Source organism: Oryx dammah, unplaced genomic scaffold (genome assembly GCF_014754425.2).
Source record: "Oryx dammah isolate SB20612 unplaced genomic scaffold, SCBI_Odam_1.1 HiC_scaffold_19, whole genome shotgun sequence".
NCBI lineage: Eukaryota > Metazoa > Chordata > Mammalia > Artiodactyla > Bovidae > Oryx > Oryx dammah.
Genome location: NW_024070203.1, coordinates 8,112,587 through 8,138,752, shown reverse-complemented (window position 1 = coordinate 8,138,752; position 26,166 = coordinate 8,112,587).

The window sequence follows — 26,166 nt, the reverse complement described above, 5'->3', positions numbered from 1 at the left end:
CAATTTTTTTGAATTTATCAAGGTTAGATTTATGGCCCAGGATGTGATCTGTCCTGGAAAAGGTTCCGTGAGCACTTGAGAAAAAGGTGAAATTCATTGTTTTGGGGCAAAATGTCCTATAGATATCAATTAAGTCTAACTGGTCTATTGTATCATTTAAAGTTTGCGTTTCTTTGTTAATTTTCTGTTTAGTTAATCTGTCCATATCTCTTTTCACAGCCTTTCTTTTAAAGTCTATTTTATCGGAGATGAGTATTGCTACTCCTGCTTTCTTTTGGTCTCTATTTGCGTGGAATATCTTTTTCCAGCCCTTCACTTTCAGTCTGTATGTGTCCGTTGTTTTGAGGTGGGTCTCTTGTAGGAGGCATATATAGGGATTTTGTTTTTGTATCCATTCAGCAAGTCTTTGACTCTTGGTTGGGGCATTCAACCCATTTATGTTTAAGGTAATGATTGATAAGTGTGATCCCATTGCCATTTACTTTATTGTTTTGGGTTCGGGTTTACATGCCCTTTTTGTGTTTCCTGTCTAGAAAATATCCTTTAGTATTTGTTGGAGAGCTGGTTTGGTGGAGCTGAATTACCTCAGCTTTTGCTTGTCTGTAAAGCTTTTGATTTCTCCTTCATATTTGAATGAGATCCTTGCTGGGTACAGTAATCTGGGCTGTAGGTTATTTTCTTTCATCACTTTAAGTATGTCTTGCCATTCCCTCCTGGCCTGAAGAGTTTCTTGAAAGATCTGCAGTTATTCTTATGGGAATCCCCTTGTGTGTTATTTGTTGTTTTCCCCTTGCTGCTTTTAATATTTGTTCTTTGTTAATTTGATTAATATATATCTCGGGGTGTTTTGCCTTGGGTTTATCCTGTTTGGAACTCTCTGGATTTCTTGGACTTGGGTGATTATTTCCTTCCCCATTTTAGGGAAGTTTTCAACTATTATCTCCTCAAGAATTTTCTCATGGTCTTTCTTTTTGTCTTCTTCTCTGGGACTCCTATAATTCGAATGTTGGAGCGTTTCATATTGTCCTGGAGGTCTCTGAGGTTGTCCTCATTTCTTTTAATTTGTTTTTCTTTTTTCCTCGTGATTCATTTATTTCTAACATTCTATCTTCTATTTCAGTAATCCTATCTTCTGCCTCCATTATTCTACTATTTGTTGCCTCCAGAGTGTTTCTGATCTCATATACTGTGTTATTCATTATATATTGACTCTTTTTTATTTCTTCTAGGTCCTTGTTAAACCTTTCTTGCATCTTCTCAATCCTTGTCTCCAGGCTATTTGTCTGTGATTCCATTTTGATTTCAAGATTTTGGATCATTTTCACTATCAATATTCGGAATTCTTTCTCAGGTAGATTCCCTATCTCTTCCTCTTTGGTTTGGTAGGCATTTCTCCTGTTCCTTTATGTGCTGGGTATTCCTCTGTCTCTTCATCTTGGTTATATTGCTGTGTTTGGGGTGGCCTTTCTATATTCTGGGGATTTGTGGAGTTTTCTTTATTATGGAGTTTCCTCACTGTGGGTGGGGTTGTATCAGTGGCTTGTCAAGGTTTCTTGGTTAGGGAGGCTTGTGTTGGAGTTCCGGTGGGTGGAGCTGGATTTCTTCTATCTGGAGTGCTCTGAATTGTCCAGTAATGGGTTGTGAGATGTCAATGGTTTTAGAGTAGTTTTGAACTGCCTGTATATTGAAGCTCAGGGGTGTGTTCCTGTGTTGCTGGAGAATTTGCATGGTATGTCTTGCTCTGAAACTTGTTGGCCCTTGGGTGGTGCTTGGTTTCAGTGTAGGTATGGAGGCGTTGGATGAGCTCCTATTGATTAATGTTCCCTGGATTCAGGATTTCTCTGATGTTCTTAGGATTTAGACTTAAGCCTCCTGTTTCTGGTTTTCAGTTTTATTTTTACCCTAGCCTCAGGACTTCTCCATCTATACAACACTGATGATAAAGCATCTAGGTTAAAGATGAAAGATTTCTCCACATTGAGGGTCACCCATAGAGGTTCACTGAGTTACACAGAGAAGAGAAGAGGGATGGGGTAGTTAGGGGTGACTGGAATGAGATGAGGTGGGATTAAAAGAGGAGAGAGCAAGCTAGCCAATAATCACTTCCTTATGTACCCTCTACCGTCTGGACCACTCAGAGGTGTTCACGGAGTTATACAGGGAAGAGGAGAGGGAGGAAGTAGACAGAGGTGGCCAGGAGGATACAAGAGGGAAATGAAAGGGAGAGAGAGAGATCTGGCCAGTAACCCATTCCCTGAGTGTTCTCCACCGTCTGGAACACACAGAGATTCACAGGGTTGGGTAGAGAAGAGAAGGGGGAGGGAGGAGACAGAGGCCACCTGTTGGAGAAAAAGGAGAGTCCAAAGGAGGGAAGAGTGTTCAAGCCAGTAATCTCGCTCTCAGGTAAAATTGGGTACTGAAGATTGGGTTTTTACATGTACAAAATTGACAACAAATACCAAAAAGCAAAGATTAAAAATCTGGAGTAGAGATTGGATTTTCAAAAATATAATATTAAAGAAAAGAACAAGAAGAAGAGGAAAAAAAGAAAGGAAAAACAAACAAACAAACAAAAAAACAAAGCCACAAGAATTATTAAAAATAATAATTAGAGAAATAGAGTACATAAAAATTTAAGAAAGTAAAAAAAAAAGAAAAAGAAAAAAAAGAAAAAGCAATCATGCAACCCCATCAACTCAAAAAAAAAAAAAAAAAAGATTGTAAAAGTAGTAAAGGTATATCTGGCCCTTTCTCTGGTGTTGTGGGTTGTGTGGGGTCACTTTCAAGGCGGTTCCCTCTGTTTAACTTCCTCTGTTTGCTGGTCTCTTCCGAGTCTGATTTCCATCTTGAAACAGGGAGGCCGGTGGTGGACACACTAGGCTCACTATTCAGTTGCGCTGTGAGGAGGGAGGGATGTTGCAAACAAATATTACTGGAGTGTGCTTGCAGTGTCTCATCCACCCTGGGCTTGCCCCTGCTCGTGGCGCACACCACTCAGGCTCTACATAGCTCTGCCGGGGAACCGTCTGAGGCTGGCCCTAGGCTTCATGCACCTCCCCGGTCTAAGCCACTCAGGCTCAGCGCTCAGGAAGCCCTCAGAGATGCAGATTTGGTTGGGCCTGCGTTTTGTGCCCTTCCCAGGTCCCAGTAGCTCAGGAGTTTGGTGAGCACAATCACTGCAACTATGGCCTTTCCCTGTTGCTCAGTTTTCTGGGTGTACCACTGGCGTTCCTTCTCAGGCGGATGATAACTGTCCAGAACCCCCAGAAGTCTTAGTTAACAAAGAACCTGCTTGCATTTTGGTAGGTAATGTCTCTCTTGGGCTGTGATTGCCCCCTTCCAGCCCTTAAGGCTCTGGCTGCCTGTCACCAGAGGGGGATGGTCTGCAGCCGGCTATTTCAGATCCATCCTTTGTTCTGTGCACGGTCCTGGCAGTGTCTTATCTTCGAGCATTTCCCATGGTAGCTATCTCACAGTCTGGTTTGCTAGCCCAAGTTAGTTCGCTTTGTCCACGTGCTGGGAGTTCCAGCCCGATTCTTAAAAAGCACTGCCGGCTGCGCCTCCCCCTCCTCCCTGCCCAGCCCCCACTAGCTAGTGGCGGATGCAGGTGTCTGCGCTGCTTTTCCACTGGGGGAGTTACTGTTGGGCTCCTAATCTGTTGGTTTTAATTATTTATTTGTTTTTCCTTCCTGTTATGTTGCCCTCTGTGCTTCCAAAGCTCGCTACAGACTCAGCTGAGAGAATGATTCCTGGTGTTTGGAAACCTCTCTTTTTAAGAGTCTCTTCCTGGGACGGGACTCCCTTCCCGGGACAGAGCTCCCTCCCTACCTCCTTTGTCTCTTTTTTCGTCTTATTATATTTTTTCCTACCTGTTTTTGAAGCCAATGATCTGCTTTGCTGGGTGCCTGATGTCCTCTGCCAGCATTCAGAAGTTGTTTTGTGGAATTTACTCAGCGTTGAAATGTTCTTTTGATGAATTTTTGAGGGAGAAAGTGGTCTCCCCATCCTATTCCTCCACCATCTTAGGACTGCCTGGTCATCCCCTTTTCCACCTGCCCCCAACCCCTCCCAGCATCAGAGTCTTTTCCAATGAGTCAACTCTTCGCATGAGGTGGCCAAAGTACTGGAGTTTCAGCTTTACCATCATTCCTTCCCAAGAACACCCAGGACTGATCACCTTTAGAATGGACTGGTTGGATCTCCTTGCAGTCCAAGGGACTCTCAAGAGTCTTCTCCAACACCACAATTCAAAAGCATCAATTCTTCAGTGCTCAGCTTTCTTCACATTCCAACTTTCACATCCATACATGACTACTGGAAAAACCATAGCCTTGACTAGACGGACCTTTGTTGGCAAAGTAATGTCTCTGCTTTTCAATATGCTAGCTAGGTTGGTCATAACTTTCCTTCCAAGGAGTAAGTGTCTTTTAATTTCATGGCTTCAATCACCATTTGCAGTGATTTTGGAGCCAACAAAATAAAGTCTGACACTATTTCCACTCTTTCCCCATCTATTTCCCATGAAACACTGGGAACAGATGCCATGATCTTCATTTTCTGAATGTTGAGCTTTAAGCCAACTTTTTCACTTTTCTCTTTTACTTTCCTCAAGAGGCTTTTTAGTTTCTCTTCACTTTCTGCCATAAGGGTGGTGTCATCTGCATATCTAAGGTTATTGATATTTCTCCTGGCAATCTTGATTCCAGCTTGTGCTTCTTCCAAACCCAGGGTTTCTCATGATATACTCTGCATTGAAGTTAAATAAACAGGGTGACAATATACAGCCTTGACATACTCCTTTTCTTATTTCGAACCAGTCTGTTGTTCCACGTCCAGTTCCAACTGTTGCTTCCTGACCTGCATATAGATTTCTCAAGAGTCAGGTCAGGTGGTCTGGTAGTCCCATTTTTTTCAGAATTTTCCACAGTTTATTGTGATCCACACAGTCAAAGGCTTTGGCATAGTCAACAAAGCAGAAATAGATGTTTTTCTGGATCTCTCTTGCTTTTTTGATGATCCAGCAGATGTTGGCAGTTTGATCTCTGGTTCCTCTGCCTTTTCTAAAACCAGCTTGAACATCAGGAAGTTCACAGTTCACGTATTGCTGAAGCCTGGTTTGAAGAATTTTGATTATCTGAAATTTTGTGTATGATTGAGAGTCTTGGAAAGAAGCTAGAATTCTGCCCATATTAAAAATAGCAGTGGATTAAAGGAAAAAAAAAAAAAGCCTCAGAGGTAGTTCAGATGTTCAAATTGAAAAAAATCAGAGACTATAAACTATTTTTTAAATATTTTAAATAATTTAGTTCATAAAAAGTAAATGTGCACAATTAGATCTGAAATTTTTGTGGACAGATGAAAACTATGTAAACATAGACTTTGAAGACATCACATTGGAAATTATTCCAACTAAAACTCAAATAGAAATCAGCATTTAAAAAAATTACACACAAAATTTCTATGGAGAGAAGATATAACATATAATTAGTTGCAGTCCTAGAAGTAAAGAATTAAGGGAAAGGAGAGAAGAAACTTAAGAAAAGATAACTCCAAACGCTTTCTAAAACATGAAAATTAAAACTAGCAGGTCAAAATGCTGAGAAAAATTGAAATAAGATACAAAGAAAGCTCCATCTAAGCATATCAGGGTAAAATTGTTAAAAGCAAAGAAAATGAAAAAACAAGCAAACAGAAAAACTGTCATAGAAAAAGACACAATACATACATAGGAACGATGACTTCCAAAATATACTGGGATATTATTAAAGAAGAAAAAAACAATCTAAAATTAAATACAAAGTAAAAATTAAGTCCAAATATATGTAATATAAAAATTTTTCAGACTAGTGAAAGCAGAGATAATTTACCTTTAGGAGACCTGTGCTACAAGAAATGCTAAAAGAAAAATATTTCAGTGGAAGATAAATCATATGATGTGGAATTATGTATGTACAGAAATAAATGAAGAGCATCAGACAAAAATAAACACGTGGGCAAAAGTAAATAAAGTTATCATTGTCTAATCTTTCTCTTCCTCATTTTCTCTCTCTCTGAGAAGGAATCAAGGCAAAAAAAGTCAAACATCATATTGTTCTATTTGAATGAGGTATCTAGTATAATCAGAACACAGAGACTGTTTATGGCTAGGATCTAGGGGAAGGGAGAGAATGGGGAGAAACTGCTTATAATGCATAAGGTGTTTTTTTTTTTTTCTTTTTGAATGATAGAAATATTTTAGAACTAGATAGAGATGATAGTGTGCACCACATTGTGAATGTAATTGATGTTACTGACTGTACATTTAAATATTGTTAAAATGAAAAAGTTTATTATATATATACATACATATATATGTATATATATGTGTATATATGTATATATATATATGTATGTATATATAGTTATTGTCTAGGAGGCAAGTTGTATCCAAATCTTCACAACCCCATGGACTGCATCGTGCCAAACTTTCCTGCATATACTTACGTATCCACAATACAAAGAAAAATATATTTTAAATAAAAAGGAAATAGTGCAATATAAACTTTTGGGAAAGAACGTATCATGAAAACACTATAAAGCAAGTGTACAACTCTATTTATAACAACAGCAACAAAAAAGAGTATAAGACAACAATTTTTACTAGAGTTAAAGAAAGGCTTTCACATGACTCAAAGGAAAGTCATAAAGGAGATAAAACAGTTCTAGGTACAGATGCACATAAAAACAGATTTTTACATGATGTAAAGATACACTTAAGATAGGAAACTGATAGATCTATAAACTGTTTGGATCTTTTAAAATACTACTATTTCAGAAGTTGATGAAAATAAGTAAAACTGGCCTTTAAGAGAATAGAAGATTTGGAAAGCACTATTAAGCAACACACTATAAGTAAAAATGATGAAATACACTTTCTTTTCAATGGCACACACTTGCAGAAATAAAATTCAATAATTAGGCAATAAAATTAATGTCAATAAATTCCCAAGACCAATATCCTACTGTATGTTTTCTTATTACAATAGTTTGAGAGGAATCTATAAAAATGATAAAATTAAAAACTCAAGAACATTTGGAATTTATGCAATTCCTTACCTTCTCTCTTAGTTAATGAGACATCCTATGATAAGTTGAAAGAGAAATATAAAATTATTTTACACTGAATAAAAACAAAACATCACAGTTTGTTTTTTTTTTTTTTACTTTCATACTGTTGTTTATGGGATATTTTTAAGGTGAAATACTTATTTTAGAAAAAAAGAAAAGTGAAAGACCAATGTTCTAAGCTTCAGCCATAAGAAATAGAAAATGATAAGCAAATTAAGTGTAAGTAAATAGAATAAATTAGTAAACAGAACTCTGAAGTTTATAATATAGATATGAGTAATTAAAAAGTGAAATAAACAGTCAATGTCTCTTCTTAAAGAATATTAATAAAAGTCAGTTATTGAATTTTATTTCTGCAACTGTATGCCATTGAAAAGAAAATGTATTCCGTCACTTTTACTTATAGTGTTTTGCTTAATAGTGCTCTCCAATCTTCTCTTAAAGGCTGATTTTACCTTTTTTCATCAGCTTCTGAGATAATAATAGTTTAAAATATCCAAACAGTTTATATATCTGTCAATTTCATATTTCAGTTGTATTTTTATGTCATGTAAAGGTCTAGTTTTATGTGCATCTGTATATAGAACTGTCTTGTCTCCTTGATGACATTCCCTTGATCCATCTGAAAGTATTTCTTTCACAGATTGCTTCTTCTTCTGTCTTAGCTCCACTCAAGGTCTCAGTGAACCAAATGACCTCCAAACACAGAGTGAAGGGTCACTCATTTTACTCAGTTCACTAATTCAAGCACTGATCTCATTCAGAAACACACTCACAGACACACTTAAATAATGTTTAATTTGGGTACCACACAGCCAATCAATTTAATTCACACATAAAATTACCTATCACCGTGCTACCATTTTTCCTTTAAATATTTGATGAAACTAAATGGTGAAGTTATTTATGTCTATTTTTTTTCTTTCCTTTCTGGAAGAAATTCTTTATTTTATAGGTTGTGCTTTTTAAAAGTGTCAGTTTTATTTTGCTTGCAAAATTATTTGACATAAATGTGTTCTTAATATACTCATCCTTCCAAAAACTAAGATTTAGAGTGATATTTACAATCTCGGAATTTCTAATTTATATATTAATATTTATTTATTTCCCCCCTTGATTATCCAATTAACAGGCAAATTTGGCCTTGGAGTGCAAAATGAAAGAGGGATAAGGCAAAGGAGGGCAAAATAGAGTTTTGCAAGAGAACACACTTGTCATAGCAAACACCCTCGTGTAACAGCAAAAGACTCTACTCATGGATATCACCACATGGCCAATCCTGAAATCAGACTGATTATATTCTTTGGAGCCAAAGATGGAAGAGCTCCATACAGTCAGCAAAACAAGAACAGGAGCTGACTGTGACTCAGATCATTAACTCACTGCAAAATTCAGACTTAAATTGAAGAACATAGGGAAAACCACTAGGCCATTCAGGTGTGACATAAAAGCCCTTATGATTATACAGTGGAAGTGACAAATAGATTCAAGGGATTAGATCCGATAAACAGAGCACCTGAAGAACTATAGACAGAGGTTCAAGACATTGTGCAGGAGCTGGTGATCAAACCATTGCCAAGAAAAAGAAATGAAAAGAGGCAAAATGGTTGTCTGAGGGGGCCTTTCAAATAGCTAAGAAAAGAAGAAAAGCTAAAGGCAAAGGAGAAAAGGAAAGATATACTATGAATGCAGAGTTTCAAAGAATTGCTAGGAGACATAAAAAAGCCTTCCTCAGTGGCTCTATTCAAAGAACTAGAGGAAAACAATAGAATGGGAAAGACTGGAATTCTCTTTTAGAAAATTAGAGATATCAAGGAAAATGTTATGCAAAGATTGGCACAATAATGGACAGAAATGGTATGGACCTAACACAAGCAGAGACTATTAACAAGAGGTTGGCTGCAGTGGCACATATGAGCAAGCCAACGATAGGTGTGACCTTTGCAGCATGCAGGGATATGAAATCATATCACAGTTTAGTGGAAAAGAGCCAGTGGGAACAACTAACCCAGAAAGCATACTTTTTACCAATGAGTCATCAGGGAAGATCTCCTATCCCCTGGCATATTTATTTCCACAAGGAAGAAAAGAGAGAGAGAGATCAGTACCTGAGGCTTTGGAGTGGGAGCACTGACACTAAGACCCATGAGTATCAAATAGTGATAACTCACACAAAGGAAATCACTTGAATACAAGACCCAGCACCCCGCAACCAACAGTAGCGCCTTATACAGGATGTCTCATTGAAACAACAACAAAAACAAAAATACAAACCAAATCATCAGCAGACAGGATTATTATCTCATTCAGCTTTGCCTATCAGAGGAAAAACAAACAAACAAAAAGAAACTCACCACAAATCTCAGTCTATACAAAGCTTACACAAATCACTGGACAAAACTTGGGATGGCAGAAACCAAGAGGAAGAAAGAGTTCAAACTTGAAGCCCAGGAAAATGAGACCTTAAAGAAAATAAGTTTTAAAAAAATTATGAAAATGCAGAGAAATACTACACAAATGAAGGAACAAACTGGAAACATACAGAAATGCAATACATGAAGAGGAAATAGGCAAACTATTTGAAAAAGAATTCAGAGTAATGATAGTAGAGACATCTGGGACAATATCAAATGCATCAACATTCGAATTATAGGGGTCTCAGAAGAAAAAGAGAAAAAGAAAGTATATAAGAAAATTTCTGAAGAGATTAGAGTTGAAAATTTCCCCAACATGGAAAAGGAAATAGTCAATTAAGTCCAAGAGGTTCAAAGAGTCCCATACAGGATAAACCCAAGGAAAACACATCAAGATAAATACTAATCAGATGAACAAAGACTGAACACAAAGAAAGAATAGTAAAAGCAGAAAGGGAGAAGCAACAAGTAACATAGAAGGGAAACCCCATATGTTTAACAGCTGATCTTTCAGCAGAAACTCTGCAGGCCAGAAGGGAATGGCAGGATATATTTAAAGCAGTGAAAGGGAAAAAAAAAAAATCTACAACCAGTATTACTGTGCCCAACAAGGATCTCATCCAAATTTTATGGAGAAATAAAAAGCTTTTCAGACAAGTAAAAGTTAAGAAAATTCAGTACCAGCAAACCAGCTTTATAAAAAATGTTAAAGACATATAGTCAAGAAATAGAAGAGAAGAAAAAATCTACAAAATCACCCCAAACAATTAAGAAAATGGCAATAAGAATATATATATATATAATTACTTTAAATGAAATAGATTAAATGCCCCAAACAAAAGACACAGATTAGCTGAATGAATAAAAAATAAATAAATAAAGACCATATATATACTGTCTAGAAGAAATCCACTTCAGACCTCAAGACACATATAGACTGAAAGTGAGAAAATGGAAAAATATATTCAATGCAAATGGGTAGCACAAAAAGGCTGTAATAGCCATCCTCATATCAGACCAGCCAGACCTTAAAAAATATTACAAGAGATAAGAAAGGACACTGAATAATGATCAAGGGATCAATCCAAGAGGAAAACAGCAATTATAAATATCTATGCGCCCAATGAAGGAGCACCTCAATACATAAGACAAGCACTAACATACATAAAAGGAGAAATTGATTGTAACACAATAATAGTAGAAGACTTGAACACCCCACTCACAACAATAGACAGATCATTAAAACAGAAAGTCAATAAGGAAGCACATCTTAAATAATACATTAGATGAGATGGATTTCATTGATATCTTCAGGATATTCGATTCCAAATGAGAGAATAGACCTTCTCAACTGCACATGACACACCACAGGATACACCACATCTTGGGTCACAAATCAAATATCAGTAAATTTAAGAAAAGTTAAATCATATTAAGCATCTTCTTGACTACAACACTATAAGACTAGATATCAATTGCAAGAAAACAAACTGTAAAACACAAAAACACATGAAGATTAAAGAACACATTTCTAAATAATCAACAGGTTCAGTTCAGTTCAGTCACTCAGTGTGTCTGACTCTTTGCGACCCCATGAATCGCAGCACACCAGGCCTCCCTGTCCATCACCAACTCCTGGAGTTCACTCAGACTCATGTCCATCGAGTCAGTGATGCTATCCAGCCATCTCATCCTCTGTCATCCCCTTCTCCTCCTGCCCCTGATCCCTCCCAGCATCAGAGTCTTGCCCAATGAGTTAACTCTTTGCACGAGGTGGCCAAAGTACTGGAGTTTCAGTTTTAGCATCATTGCTTCCAAAGAACACCCAAGACTGATCACCTTTAGAATGGACTGGTTGGATCTCCTTGCAGTCCAAGGGACTCTCAAGAGTCTTCTCCAACACCACAGTTCAAAAGCATCAATTCTTCAGTTCTCAGCTTTGTTCACAGTCCAACTCTCACATCCATACATGACTACCGGAAAAACCACAGTCTTGACTAGACAGACCTTAGTCAGCGAAGTAATGTCTCTGCTTTTCAATATGCTATCCAGGTTGGTAATGACTTTCCTTCCAAGGAGTAAGCATCTTTTAATTTCATGGCTGCAGTCACCATCTGCAGTGATGTTGGAGCCCAAAAAATAAAGTCTGACACTGTTTACACTGTTTCCCATCTATTTCACATAGGACCGGATGCCATGATCTTCGTTTTCTGAATGTTGAGCTTTAGGCCAACTTTTTCATTTTCCTCTTTTACTTTCATCAAGAGGCTTTTTAGTTCTTCTTCACTTTCTGCCATAAGGGTGATTTCATCTGCATATCTGAGGTTATTGATATTTCTCCCAGCAATCTTGATTCCAGCTTGTGTTTCTTCCAATCTAGCGATTCTCATGAGGTACTCTGCATAGAAGTTAAATAAGCAGGGTGACAATATACAGCCTTGACGTACTCCTTTTCCTATTTGGAACCAGTCTGTTGTTCCATGTCCAGTTCTAACTGTTGCTTCCTGACCTGCAATAAGTTTCTCAAGAGGCAGGTCAGGTGGTCTGGTAGTCCCATCTCTTTCAGAATTTTCCACAGTTTATTGTGATTCACACAGACAAAGGTTTTGGCATAGTCAATAAAGCAAAAATAGATGTTTTTCTGGAACTCTCTTGCTTTTTTGATGATTCAGCGGATGTTGACAATTTGATTTCTGGTTCCTCTGCCTTTCCTAAAACTCAGCCATAAAAAGGAACACATTTGAGTCAGTTCTAAAGAGATGGATGAACCTAGAACCTATTATACAGAGTGAAGTATGTCAGGAAGAGAAAGACAAATATCGTATACTAATGCATATATATAGAATCTAGAAAAATGTTACTGAAGAAGTTATTTACAGGGCATCAGTGGAGGAACAAACATAGAGAAGAGACATACTGACCTTGGAACAGGGGAGGAGAGGGTGAGATGTATGGAAAGAGTAACATGCATTACCATATGTAAAATAGATAGGAAATGGGAATTTGCTTTATGACTCAAGAAACTCAAACAGGGGCTCTATATTTATCTAGAGGTGTGTGATGGGCTGGGAGATGGGAGGGGGTTTAGAAGGGGGGAACGTATGTATACCTATGGCTGATTCATGCTGAGACTTGATAGAAAACAACAAAATTAGGTAAAGCAATTATCCTTCATAAAAAAAAATACTATAAAGTTAAAGAAGAAGTGGCAAGAATACACATAAGAACTAAAAAAAAAAAAAAGAAAGAAATTCATGATCCAGATAAGCACAAGAGTGTGATCACTCACCTAGAGCCAGACATCCTTGAAAGGCAAGTCAAGTTAGCCTTAGGAAGCATCACTACGAAAAAATCTAGTGGAGGAAATGGAATTCCAGTTGAGCTATTTCAAATCCTAAAAGGTGCTGCTATTAAAGTACTTCATTCAATATGTCAGCAAGTTTGGAACAGTCAGCACTGGCAACAAGGCTGGAAAAAGGTGAGTTTCATTCCAATCCGAAAGAAAGGCAATGTCAAAGAATGTTCAAACTACCTCACAATTGCACTCATCTCACAGGCTAGCAAAGTAATGCTCATAATTTTCCAAGCCAGGCTTCAGCAGTCCATGAACGATGAAATTCCAGATGTTCTAACTGGACTTAGAGAAGGCAGAGGAACCAGAGATCAAATTGGTAACAACCATTGGATCATTGCTAAAGTAAGTGATTTTTAGAATAAAAATATCTACTACTGCTTCATTGATTATGGCAAAGCCTTTGACCGTATGGATCATAATAAAGTGTGAAAAATTCTTCAAGAGATGGGAATACCAGACGACCTTACCTGACTCCTGAGAATTCTGTGGGCAGGTTAAGAAGCAACAGTTAAAACCAGACACGGAACAAAAGACTGGTTCCAAATCTGGAAAGGAATACTTCAAGGCTGAATATTGTCACCCTGATTATTTAACTTGTATGCAGAGCACATCATGCATAATGCTGGGCTGGATGAAGCACAAGCTGGAATCATGACTACTGGGAGAAATAACAGTAATCTCAGATACGCAGATGATACCACCCTTATGGAAGAAAGCAGAAGAACTAAAGAGCCTCTTGATGAAAGTGAAAGAGGAGAGTGAAAAGCTGGCTTAAAACTAGGCATTAAAAAAACTGAGATCATGACATCCAGTCCCATCATGTCATGGCAAATAGATTGTGAAACAATGAAAACAGTGAGAGACTTTATTTTCCTGAGCCCTAAAGTCACTGCAGATGGTGACTTCAGCCATGAAATTAAAAGGCACTTGCTCCTGGAAGAAAAGCTTTGAGCAACCTAGGCAGCATATTTAAAAGCAGAGACATTACTTTCCCAACAAAGGTTTGCAGTAGTCATGTATGGATGTGAGATGTGGAGTATAAAGAAAGCTTAGTGTATAGGAATGCAAGGGATTTCTGTGTGTTGATTTTTATATCCTGCAACTTTACTATATTCATTAATTAGCTCTAGTAATTTTCTGGTGGAGTCTTTAGGGTTTTCTATGTAGAGGATCATGTCATCTGCAAACAGTGAGAGTTTTACTTCTTCTTTTCCAATTTGGATTCCTTTTATTTCTTTTTCTGCTCTGATTGCTGTGGCCAAAACTTCCAGAACTATGTTGAATAGTAGTGGTGAAAGTGGGCACCCTTGTCTTGTTCCTGACTTTAGGGGAAATGCTTTCAATTTTTCACCATTGAGGATAATGTTTGCTGTGGGTTTGTCATATATAGCTTTTACTATGTTGAGGTATGTTCCTTCTATTCCTGCTTTCTGGAGAGTTTTTATCATAAATGGGTGTTGAGTTTTGTCAAAGACCTTCTCTGCATATATTGAGATAATCATATGGCTTTTATTTTTCAATTTGTTAATGTGGTGAATCACACTGATTGATTTGCAGATATTGAAGAATCCTTGCAGCCCTGGGATAAAGCCCACTTGGTCATGGTGTATGATCTTTTTAATGTGCTGTTGGATTCTGATTGCTAGAATTTTGTTGAGGATTTTTGCATCTATGTTCATCAGTGATATTGGCCTGTAGTTTTCTTTTTTTGTGGCGTCTTTGTCAGGTTTTGGTATTAGGGTGATGGTGGCCTCATAGAAAGAGTTTGGAAGTTTACCTTCCTCTGCAATTTTCTGGAAGAGTTTGAGTAGGATAGGTGTTAGCTCTTCTCGAAATTTTTGGTAGAATTCAGCTGTGAAGCCGTCTGGACCTGGGCTTTTGTTTGCTGGAAGATTTCTGATTACAGTTTCAATTTCCGTGCTTGTGATGTGTCTGTTAAGATTATCTATTTCTTCCTGGATCAGTTTTGGAAAATTGTACTTTTCTAAGAATTTGTCCATTTCTTCCACGTTGTCCATTTTATTGGCATATAATTGCTGAGAAAGTAGAGAAAGAAATTAAGGAAACAATTCCATTCACCATTGCAACGAAAAGAATAAAATACTTAGGAATATATCTACCTAAAGAAACTAAAGACCTATATATAGAAAACTATAAAACACTGATGAAAGAAATCAAAAAGGACACTAATAGATGGAGAAATATACCATGTTCATGGATCAGAAGAATCAATATAGTGAAAATGAGTATACTACCCAAAGCAATTTATAAATTCAATGCAATCCCTATCAAGCTACCAGCGATATTTTTCACAGAACTAGAACAAATAATTTCAAGATTTGTATGGAAATACAAAAAAACCTCGAATAGCCAAAGCAATCTTGAGAAAGAAGAATGGAACTGGAGGAATCAACTTGCCTGACTTCAGGCTCTACTACAAAGCCACAGTCATCAAGACGGTATGGTATTGGCACAAAGACAGAAATATAGATCAATGGAACAAAATAGAAAGCCCAGAGATAAATCCACACATATATGGACACCTTATCTTTGACAAAGGAGGCAAGAATATACAATGGAGTAAAGAAACAATCTCTTTAACAAGTGGTGATGGGAAAACTGGTCAACCACTTATAAAAGAATGAAACTAGATCACTTTCTAACACTGCACACAAAGATAAACTCAAAATGGATTAAAGATATAAATATAAGACCAGAAACTATAAAACTCCTGAGGAGAACATAGGCAAAACACTCTCTGACATAAACAACAGCAGGATCCTCTATGATCCACCTCCCAGAATTCTGGAAATAAAACCAAAAATAAACAAATGGGACCTAATTAAAATTAAAAGCTTCTGCACAACAAAGGAAAATATAAGCAAAGTGAAAAGACAGCCTTCTGAATGGGAGAAAATAATAGCAAATGAAGCAACTGACAAACAACTAATCTCAAAAATATATAAGCAACTCCTGCAGCTCAATTCCAGAAAAATAAACGACCCAATCAAAAAATGGGCCAAAGAATTAAATAGACATTTCTCCAAAGAAGACATACAGATGGCTAACAAACACATGAAAAGATGCTCAACATCACTCATTATTAGAGAAATGCAAATCAAGACCACAATGAGGTACCACTTCACACCAGTCAGAATCTCTGCGATCCAAAAATCTGCAAGCAATAAATGCTGGAGAGGGTGTGGAGAGAAGGGAACCCTCCTACACTGTTGGTGGGAATGCAAACTAGTACAGCCACTATGGAGAACAGTGTGGAGATTCCTTAAAAAATTGCAAATAGAACTGCCTTATGACCCAGCAATCCCACTGCTGGGCATACACACTGAGGAAACCAGAATTGAAAGAGACATATGTACCCCAATGTTCATCACAACACTGTTTATAATAGCCAGGACATGGAAACAACCTAGATGTCCATCAGCAGATGAATGGATAAGAAAGCTGTGGTACATATACACAATAGAGTATTACTCAGCCATTAAAAAGAATACATTTGAATCAGTTCTGATGAGATGGATGAAACTGGAGCCGATTATACAGAGTAAAGTAAGCCAGAAAGAAAAACACCAATACAGTATACTAACACATATATATGGAATTTAGAAAGATGGCAATGATGACCCTGTATGCAGGACAGCAAAAAAGACACAGATGTGTATAGGGGACTTTTGGACTCAGAGGGAGAGGGAGAGGGTGAGATGATTTGGGAGAATGGCATTGAAACATATATAATATCATTTTAGAATCAAATCGCCAGTCTATATCTGATGCAGGATACGGCATGCTTGGGGCTGGTACACGGGGATGACCCAGAGAGATGTTGTGGGGAGGGGAGTGGGTGGGGGGTTCATGTTTGGTAACTCATGTACACCCATGGTGGATTCATGTCAATGTATGGCAAAACCAATACAGAATTGTAAAGTAAAATAAAAAAAGAAAGAAAGAAAGAAAGAAAAATAAAGAAAGCTTAATGCCAATGAATTGATGCTTTTCAACTGTGGTGTTGGAGAAGACTCTTGAGTCCCTTAGACTGAAAGGAGATCCAATCAGTCCATCCTAAAGGAAATCAGTCCTGAATGTTCATTGGAAGGACTAATGCTGAAGCTGAAACTCCAATACTTTGGCCACCTGATGTGAAGAACTGACTCATTAGAAAAGACCCTGATGCTGGGAAAGATTGAAGGCAGGAGGAAAATGGGCCGACAGAGAATGAGGTTGTTGGATGACAACACCAACTTGATGGACATGAGTTTGAGCAAGCTCCAAGAGTTGGTGATGAACAGGGAAGTCTGCCCTGGTGCAGTCTATCAGTTCACAAAGAGTTGGGCACTCCTGAGCAACTGAACAGAACTGAATTCTTAGAGATAAAAAAGCAAAATAAAACAAAACCTTCCACACATACAAATTCAAAATAACTACTCAAAATATAGCAAGAAGAATCTTGGGAAACATTTTGCTTTGAATGTTCTGATAAATATATTGCAACAAAATCACTCATTTAGTTATACAGTAAGAAAAAAAGGAAAATATTAGAAAATGAAACAAAGCTTCTATCCAGTTATAGATGACTTTCACTTCAGAAGTCTTTAAAATGTTTAAAAGGTGTCTTTAAATCTAGAACATATACTGGAAGATGAAAATTTCCAATTAAGAAAGGATAAAGAAGGTGGAATGGCTAAGTTCACTATCAAATCTTTGGAGGGTTTTGCACAGCAAAGGGTATAGGAAGAGTGAGTCTGTGAGTAATTGGAATTCCAAGTATTACTCTTTATAACCTAGAAGAAAGTGTGGAATATAATTTAATAAGCACAGAGCTGTTATTCAAAAATGTCAATTAAATTGAAACATGTAAAGAATTTGTCTCATTCACAGTCAAGTCACATATTCATGCCTCACAACAGTAGGTTTATAGATTTATATTTGACATATATCAACAGAGGTTATTAACAGGGAAACAGACAATCAGAATGGACCAACATCATTTAGAGACAGGAAGACAGGGCAAATGAAAAACTGAGTGAGAAAAAACTCTCTCCTAGATTTCACAATCCCCAGGGATGTTGCACATTTTTTTCCAAAGATTACCATAAAAAATTAGAGTGGTCTGCTGTTAGATGGAGCAAATGCATTAATAAAAATTGTTTAATAAATACTGCATACTATTATTGCTACTATTTGCAGCAATACTACTTCTATTAATACCATTATAACTGCCACCTGTGACACCTCTGACAGTTCACAATGGTGTTAATAAAAGTGGTAACTCAGATTTGTGACAGACTCAAACAGGCTAAAAATAATTAAAGCACAAGACATGGCAGCACTCCTTGTCTTTCTGCTAGGTAGAAGTTAGTTGCACAACATAAACATGTAGTCACTTAAGAGGACAAATATACAGAAACTCATTTAAAACATTTTTCTATGAATTTTGCAATTAAATGATGCTAAATGGGTGACAGAGTCATGATTTCCTCTTATATTATTTTTCTCCTCTTTCTATACCTCCAATTTTTTTTCATCTTAACTTTCATTCTTCTTTTTCTTTTGTGATAGTTTAAAAAATTTGTTCCTGTTTACTTGTGAAATTTTTAATTTTTATTCATTGGTCACTGTATCTATAATTTGAAACATTTCATTCAAGAGGAACTAATTTAAATTATGAACAAGCACCCTAGAGAATAAAATATTCAAATACAATGTAGAAATCTATGAGGACGACCAATATTTGACAAGGCTTGGTATTTTGTGTCTTTGAAGTCCATATTCCTGCAGAGCAAACAATACAAAATTCAATACTGATAAAGCTAATCATTTTACCCTAGTTAGGACAACAACATGACTAATAATACAGTATTTTGAAGTGCAGCTGAGTGTGCTCTCTCTCCAATAAGCATGGTTTTATTGTGACTCTTGGCTCTACTAGTTTGACTTCAGAGACTTTTCTTAATTGCCCAGATCTCGGAAAATACCATTTACAAAAACTGGGAATATGACATTCCCTTATTGACCTTATAATATTGCTTTTGTAATGATTAGAAAAGCTGCATCAGAAAGTACTTTCTAATTTGTAAAGAACTCTACCAATGCAAAATTATAAGATAGAGAGAAATAAAGCATTTTAAGTTCTTTGGTGCTCTCCATACACTTTCCCAGATAAATATAGAGAAATGTATTACTGGAATTGCCTTATATATTGTTGGGTTTATAATATTTAAACCTGAGTCAAATCTATTTTCAATAAAAGGTAGAGTTTTGAATTACAGAATGGCATTCTATTGGATTTTGGTTTATTTAACATGGAGTGCCCTACTTACCATAATTGCTGTTGCTGCTGCTGCTAAGTAGCTTCAGTCGTGTCCAACTCTGCAATCCCATAGACGGCAGTCCACCAGGCTCTGCCATCCCTGGGATTCTCCAGGCAAGAACACTGGAGTGGGTTGCCATTTCCTTCTCCAGTGCATGAAAGTGAAAATTTAAAGTGAAGTCTCTCAGTCGTGTCTGACTCTTCGTGACCCCATGGACTGCCACCTACCAGGCTCCTCCGTCCATGGGATTTTCCAGGTAAGAGTACTGGAGTGGGTTGCTATCACCATAATTGAGTTCATTTTAAATTTGAGAATCTATCTTTTTGACTGCTTATTGAACCTTTTCAGATGCACAAATGAACACACACACGCTTCACAATTAACCCAATATGATCTTATATAAGACTAGGTATATAAATAGTGTATGGAATATTTTGATATGCTGGAAGAAATGCAATATTCATAGATAATTTTTGTTGTCCAGTAGTAGTAATGGGTTAAAAAGACATTTATTTTGCGTTATCCAATCGTTTACACATTTGCAAGGTTGTAAACTATTCTGTAGGTTGAAACAAAATTTTCTCCCAGTTTGGATGAGAGTTGATTTGTTTACATATTGAAATCATGATTCTCAATTTCTAAACTTCTCTATATCATAAAAAATTCAGGAACATATACACGTTGGAATTGTGAAAAAGAGATACATAAATTGGTATCAGTTCTTCAAGTCTTTCATGTCTCCTTACTCTTCACAGTGACTTATTGTCTCCTGAGGCTTCCCAGGTCCTGCTAGTGGTAAAGAACATGCCTGCCAGTGCTGGAGACATGAGAAATAAGTTTTCGATCTCTGGGTGGGAAGATCCCCTGGAGGAGAGCATGACAACCCATCCCAGTGTTCTTGTCTGGACAATTCCAGGGACAGAGGAGCCTGGCAGGCTACAGTTCACGGGGTCACAAAGCATCAGACATGACTGAAGTGACTTAGCATTAACATTAGAACATATGATCAATGAAGGCCTCTTTATTCACAAGAAAAGTATAATGCAGTGCTAAGCAGTCATATGTCTCAAAAGAAAGGCAGTTTCACAGTTGATGTTTTTTTTTTTGTTTTGTTTTTCTTTTCTTTTCTTTTTTTTTTTTTTTGCAAATTAAAATGTGAAAAAAAATAAGACTAACCCTTGTTTCTACTATTTTAATACAAGAAACTTTACTATGGCCAGGAAATTTTGATAATACACCATGAGAAAGTTCTAACCTCCTCTTTTACAGTATTAACACTAACAATAAGAGACAGGGATAATAATTACATTATTATGAGGAAGCTCAACACTGCACCCAGTTTCAGACCAGAATAAATTTATTTATAAATCCACTCATCTATGTTTGTATATATAATTCCTTTCCTCCAAGGGATTCAAAGTCCCTTACTTAACTCTCTCATTGCTTTCCAAAATGAGCCTTTAAAAAGAGATCATGCTTAGAAGAGAAAATTAAAAAATAAAAGAAAGAAAGAAAGAAAGAAAATTTATTTACACATCAACTTTGGTGTCTGTGGTAAGCAACCTGCCTGCCAATGCCAAAACAGAAGAGATGGGGGCTCAGTCTCTGTGTTGGGAAGATTCTCTGGAAAAAGGCATGATAACCCACTCCAGTACTCTTGCTTTGAGAATCCCTTGACAAAACACCTGGCTGGATATAGTCCATGGGTATCCAAACAGTCAGATACGACTGAAGTGACTTAGCATGCATGCACATATATCAGCTAAGTTAAATGTATTAACATGCAGTTGGCTACACGTCACCCTATTGCTTTTCTGTAGTTGGGAATGGCAGTTTATTTGCTAAGTTGTATCTGACTCTTGCAACCCCATGGACTGTAGCCGGCCAGGCTCCTCTGTCAATGGGATTCTCCAGTCCAGAATACTGGAGAGTGTTGCCATTTCCTTCTCCAGAAGCTTCCCGACCCAGGAATTGAACCCAGGTCTCCTGCATTGTAGGCAGATTCTTTACCCACTGAGCTATGAGAGAAACCTTGTAGTACGAATAACAGAAGATCAATTACAGTGTGAAGTTAAAGTCTTAGTCCCTCAGTCCTGTCCGACTCTTTGCAACCCCATGGGCTGTGTAGCCTGCCAGGCTCCTCTTTCCATTGGATTTCCCAGACAAGAATACTGGAGGGCAGAGTCATTCCATTCTCCAGGAAATCTTCCCTATCCAGGGATCAAAGCTGGCTCTCCTGCTTTGCAGGCTGATTTTTTACCATCTGAGCCATCAGGGCAGTACTTATCCTCTAATCTGTTATTGTTGATGCTTGCATTGTCACACAATTAAATAAATGGAAGTGGCACACTAAATGTAAAGTGACTGTGAAATAAACAATAGCACACCAATAGGAGGGACTTTCTATGTGGCACTAGTGGTAAGAAACCTGTCTGCCCATGCAGAAGATGCAAGTAATGCAGGTTTGATCTCTGGGTCAGGAATATCCTCCAGAGGAGGGAAAGGCAACCCACTCCAGTATTCTTGCCTGGAGAATCCCATGAGCAGAGTACTACGGCCGTCTACAGTCCATAGGATCACAGAGTCGGACATGACTGAAGCGACTTAGCACACACAGGGGCACCACTAGGAACCACTGCAAGATTAAAAATAGTATACGGGTATTTGAACATCCGTAATCAGTTGGTGATCGCCATTCTTATTTCTGCCACTTTCATATTATATAATATACAGCCTTTGTGGTTTAAAACTGGCAAAATTTCAAAAATATGAATTATAATAATATCTAATTTCTTCATTATATAAGCAGTCAGGAGTCTTAAGATAGACTGCTCAAGGACAGAATTGGTGGCAGTTTTCTCTGATATAGAAGTTTGAATATATTTTTTTTTCTGTATGCATTCAATAAGAAATGGATTATGTGATTGAACTTCCAGAGGCTTTTCTATAGAACTGAAATAACTTTCTGACTCCCTCCCAGATCCTTCTGTGGTCAGCAGAGACTCCCTTGTTAATATATCTAGATATTGGCTGATATCTGCCAGGAGAGTAGTTAAACTCTTGGAGCAGCTTCTCAGTGGGTCTATGATTTTTAAGTTACTGTGTAATGGAGTGTATTACCATTTACCATATGATGAGATAGCCTGTCTGTCAGCCAGGGAGCTATTTAAAGTTATATATAGGTCAAATGAGCCAAAAAGAGCAAAGGAAGATCAAGAATATTGAATATATCAAACACAAAAATGATCTAAATATTATAGCTACCAGATTATTTCGTCCAATGTTCATTTTTAATCTATTGATGAGATTTATTGTGAATAATTCAATGTGTTAGGAAAAATGTAGTTCGATGGCATGCATTCTCCCTCTTGAATCAACCATATGGTGTACAGATCTTATTTCTACAAAATATTTTATATATTACAAGCCCTATTTACAAATGAAAGGTGTCAGTTCCAATTTCCACTTCTAGAATCAAATTATGTCTTCATCTCCTTAAAAATCAGCAATTCAGAATTATTTTAGTAGCTAAAGCTAGCATTCATCTAATAGTCACTGTTTAAAGATTATAAATAAATTATGTTAAATGATGAAAACATATTTTATCTGTCTTTTCAAAGGCACCTTTACTATTAGGAGCTCTGTACTAGCTGGCGATATATGTTAGAGAAGTGACTGAATGATTTGAAACAAGAAATGCTTTACTTTTCTTATTCTATAATTAAGTAGTCTGAAAATAAGGAACAAGTAATTACATTTTAAAATTATTTAAATAACTTTAAATTCAGACCAGATTAACATTGGTATTTAAAATATTATGAATATATCTCTAATTAGAGAGTCATCATTACTTTGAAATAATTCATCAAAGACAAATATTATTCAATATTCCTTTTATATTCAATTATAGAACTTATCTATTGTTAATAATTTTATTAAAATAATTTCAAGACTGAATGTTTTATAGGGAAAAACTAGTAAATATTTAAAGTAAAAAAAGTAAGACTCCACATAAGATAGGTATTTAATGCTTAGCAAGTTTTACACAAAATCTGTCACTCTAAGAATAAGACCCCTTCCCAATAAAGGGTGCCATAGTATGCCTGAGGGGAATGCCAATCTTATATCCAGCATTTTGAAGATTAGTTTAAACAAGCTGTTTACCCTTCTCGTTTCTTTCTTTCTTTCTTTTTTTTTTGCTACTATCTCCACTTATAGGTAAAATGCTTTCAAATTATTAATAGAAACATAATACAACCTGCAGAACATTACACAACTCTTCATAGCATGTCAAAGAAGACCACCTTTCTACTAACCCTTAGCTCCCTGTCATATATTCTGTAAAATGGTTTTCTACACATGCTTTAATCACTAGGGGAGAAACAAGCCTAATTTCAAATTTCATATCATATTTGATATTTGAATGCTTGTAATAGCACCAAGTTAGGAACAATTTATCAACTGGTAAAAGAACTAAACTAATTTTTATTGATTTATAATATTGGATAAACCTAGTTTTTTTTTTTTTTAAATGATTGATATTGGTAACTTAGAAGGCTCATATTTGTATAGTGAGGCAGAATAATGTGAGTGTGTATATAATATAATACATATTGTCATATTTATGTATACATAGATAAAAATAAATTTAAATGTATGCTATAACACTACATTATAATAAGGGAACATTACCCTCATCTTTCTGGATTCATGTTGATGTGTGGCAGAATAATTACAATATTGTAAAGTAAAAACTAATTTAAAAATAAATTAAAAAATTAAATATAGATTTTTGTATATTTAATACAATATAAAAGAAAAATATAAATAAATCAAGTGATAGTAATATTAAAGTCAACTTTTTGTATAAAAAAGTATTCACGTATTTAATCTGCTATGCTTTTAATTAATTTTTTTAATTTAAAAAACATTTTAATTTATTAAAGTGTTAAACTGTATGGTAGTAATTAAAATTTTTAAAATGAAAAAATATAAACAAATCAACACATTATGATATCAGATAATCATTTAAGGGTCTCAGTTTAAGTTGAAAATTTTAACACTAAGTAAGATAGATATGTAGATAATATTGGTTGCAGGATTTCAGGTAATGGAGACAGAATAAAACAAGACATTAAGTGAAGACAAGCAGAAAAATAATTGATATTTGTTTTTGAAAGCTTTACTTGAAATGTGCAGTTGAACAAATGATTTGACTTTAAACCTGTTTTCCCTTTGAAAAAGAAGTATAAGATTGCCTATCTTAAAGGGATAGTGTAGGATTGAGAACTAGTATATGAGCAAAGAATCTGTAAACTATAAATCCCCATATATATGTTAATGTTTTTTTATTATTATTAAGACTATGCTGCTGCTGCTGCTAAGTCGCTTCAGTCGTGTCTGACTCTATGAGACTATATATATATGACACACACACAGAAATAGGGAACTCAAATTGACTAGACTAAAAGGATTACTCTGACAATAAATAGAAAATTGTGCTCATATATTGGATACACCAGATTTTAGAGGTATCAATATTTGGAAAACACATAAATTGTGGATTTGAAATATTGGTTCAAAAGCTATACTTCAAAATTAATTTGATGATCATGTCTGTTATAACAACCTAGTATTTTGAAATATGTTATTCATATAACATCCTTCTGTGTGCTTTAGATATACTAATTCCTTTAACTGTGAGAAAGTATTAAGAAAGTCTATCATTATCCTAAAAACCAGTGCATCTGAGTCACAAGAGGTTAAGTGCCTTAACCAAGGAATCATTCAGTGAGTATTAGATATGAGATAGGAGCACACACAGTCATGCTCTAATCACTGGGCCATACTCAACCCCTTTCCATGAAGTAGTTCCCCTTAGATAATGGATAAAAGCAAAGAAAACTGGGACTGTGCAAACATGTTTTGACCAGAAGGCAAAATTAAAAAAAAAAAAATGACTTAAATTATAGGAAAACAGTTCATCAAGCAAGAGTTAGGAATTAAATGAACTATAGAGCAGAATGGGTAGGTGATGTCCCCTAACACCTTCCTCCTTCACTTATACCCCCTAGTGGAGAAACCACATTAGATATCAGGGCTTCCCAGGTGGTGCTAGTGGTAAAGAGCCTGCATGTCAACGCAGGAGACAAGATGTAGGAGAGGCAGATTTGATCCCTGGGTGGTGAAGATACTCTGGAGGAGAGCAGGGAAACCCATTTCATTATTCTTGCCTGGAGAATTCCATGGACAGAGGAAACTGGCAGGCTACAGTCCATAGTGTAGCACAGAGTTGAACACAACTGAAGAGATTTAGGACACACACGTGCAAGGGTAAGAGTCCAGAGTGGAAAGTTTTAATGGTAAAAGGGCTTTTTACCAATAGAAATTCTCTCCGTCATTTTTTCTCCTTCTGGAGCAGTTCTTTGGGCTCAGTACTTGGGAAAATAGAATATATTTCTTGAATATAGGATTCCTTGTTTCTTATAACCAAAGATAAATAAGAATAAAGCACACATGTTTTGATATTTAGAGAAGACTCTTAATGAAGTAGGGCAAATGAAACACCAAGTTTTTCTCACATGTAATTCTACTCCAGGATATGGATATGAAATCCTTGTTGGGAATTAGAAATGGAAAAATTTTCCTCTCTTAAATACAAAATTAGAAGCATAAGCAGCTTTGGAAAGGCTAAAAGAGCAAAGGTTAGCACGATAATTTTGAACTTCAAGGAACTTGGAAGTAAAGTCATGGGAAGAAAGCCATTGACATGACCTCTGTTGCCAATAGCACTTAAATAGGTTATTCTCAAAGCAAGATGATCTGAAGTTGTTAGTAATGTTCCATGCCATCACTGGCTCTTTCTTGCATGAATGCTTCTCATTATATAAAACTTTAGCAGAAGGGGATTCTGGGAAATATAGCCTGAGAACTACAGGATAAAGAAGGACAAAGATATGGTGAT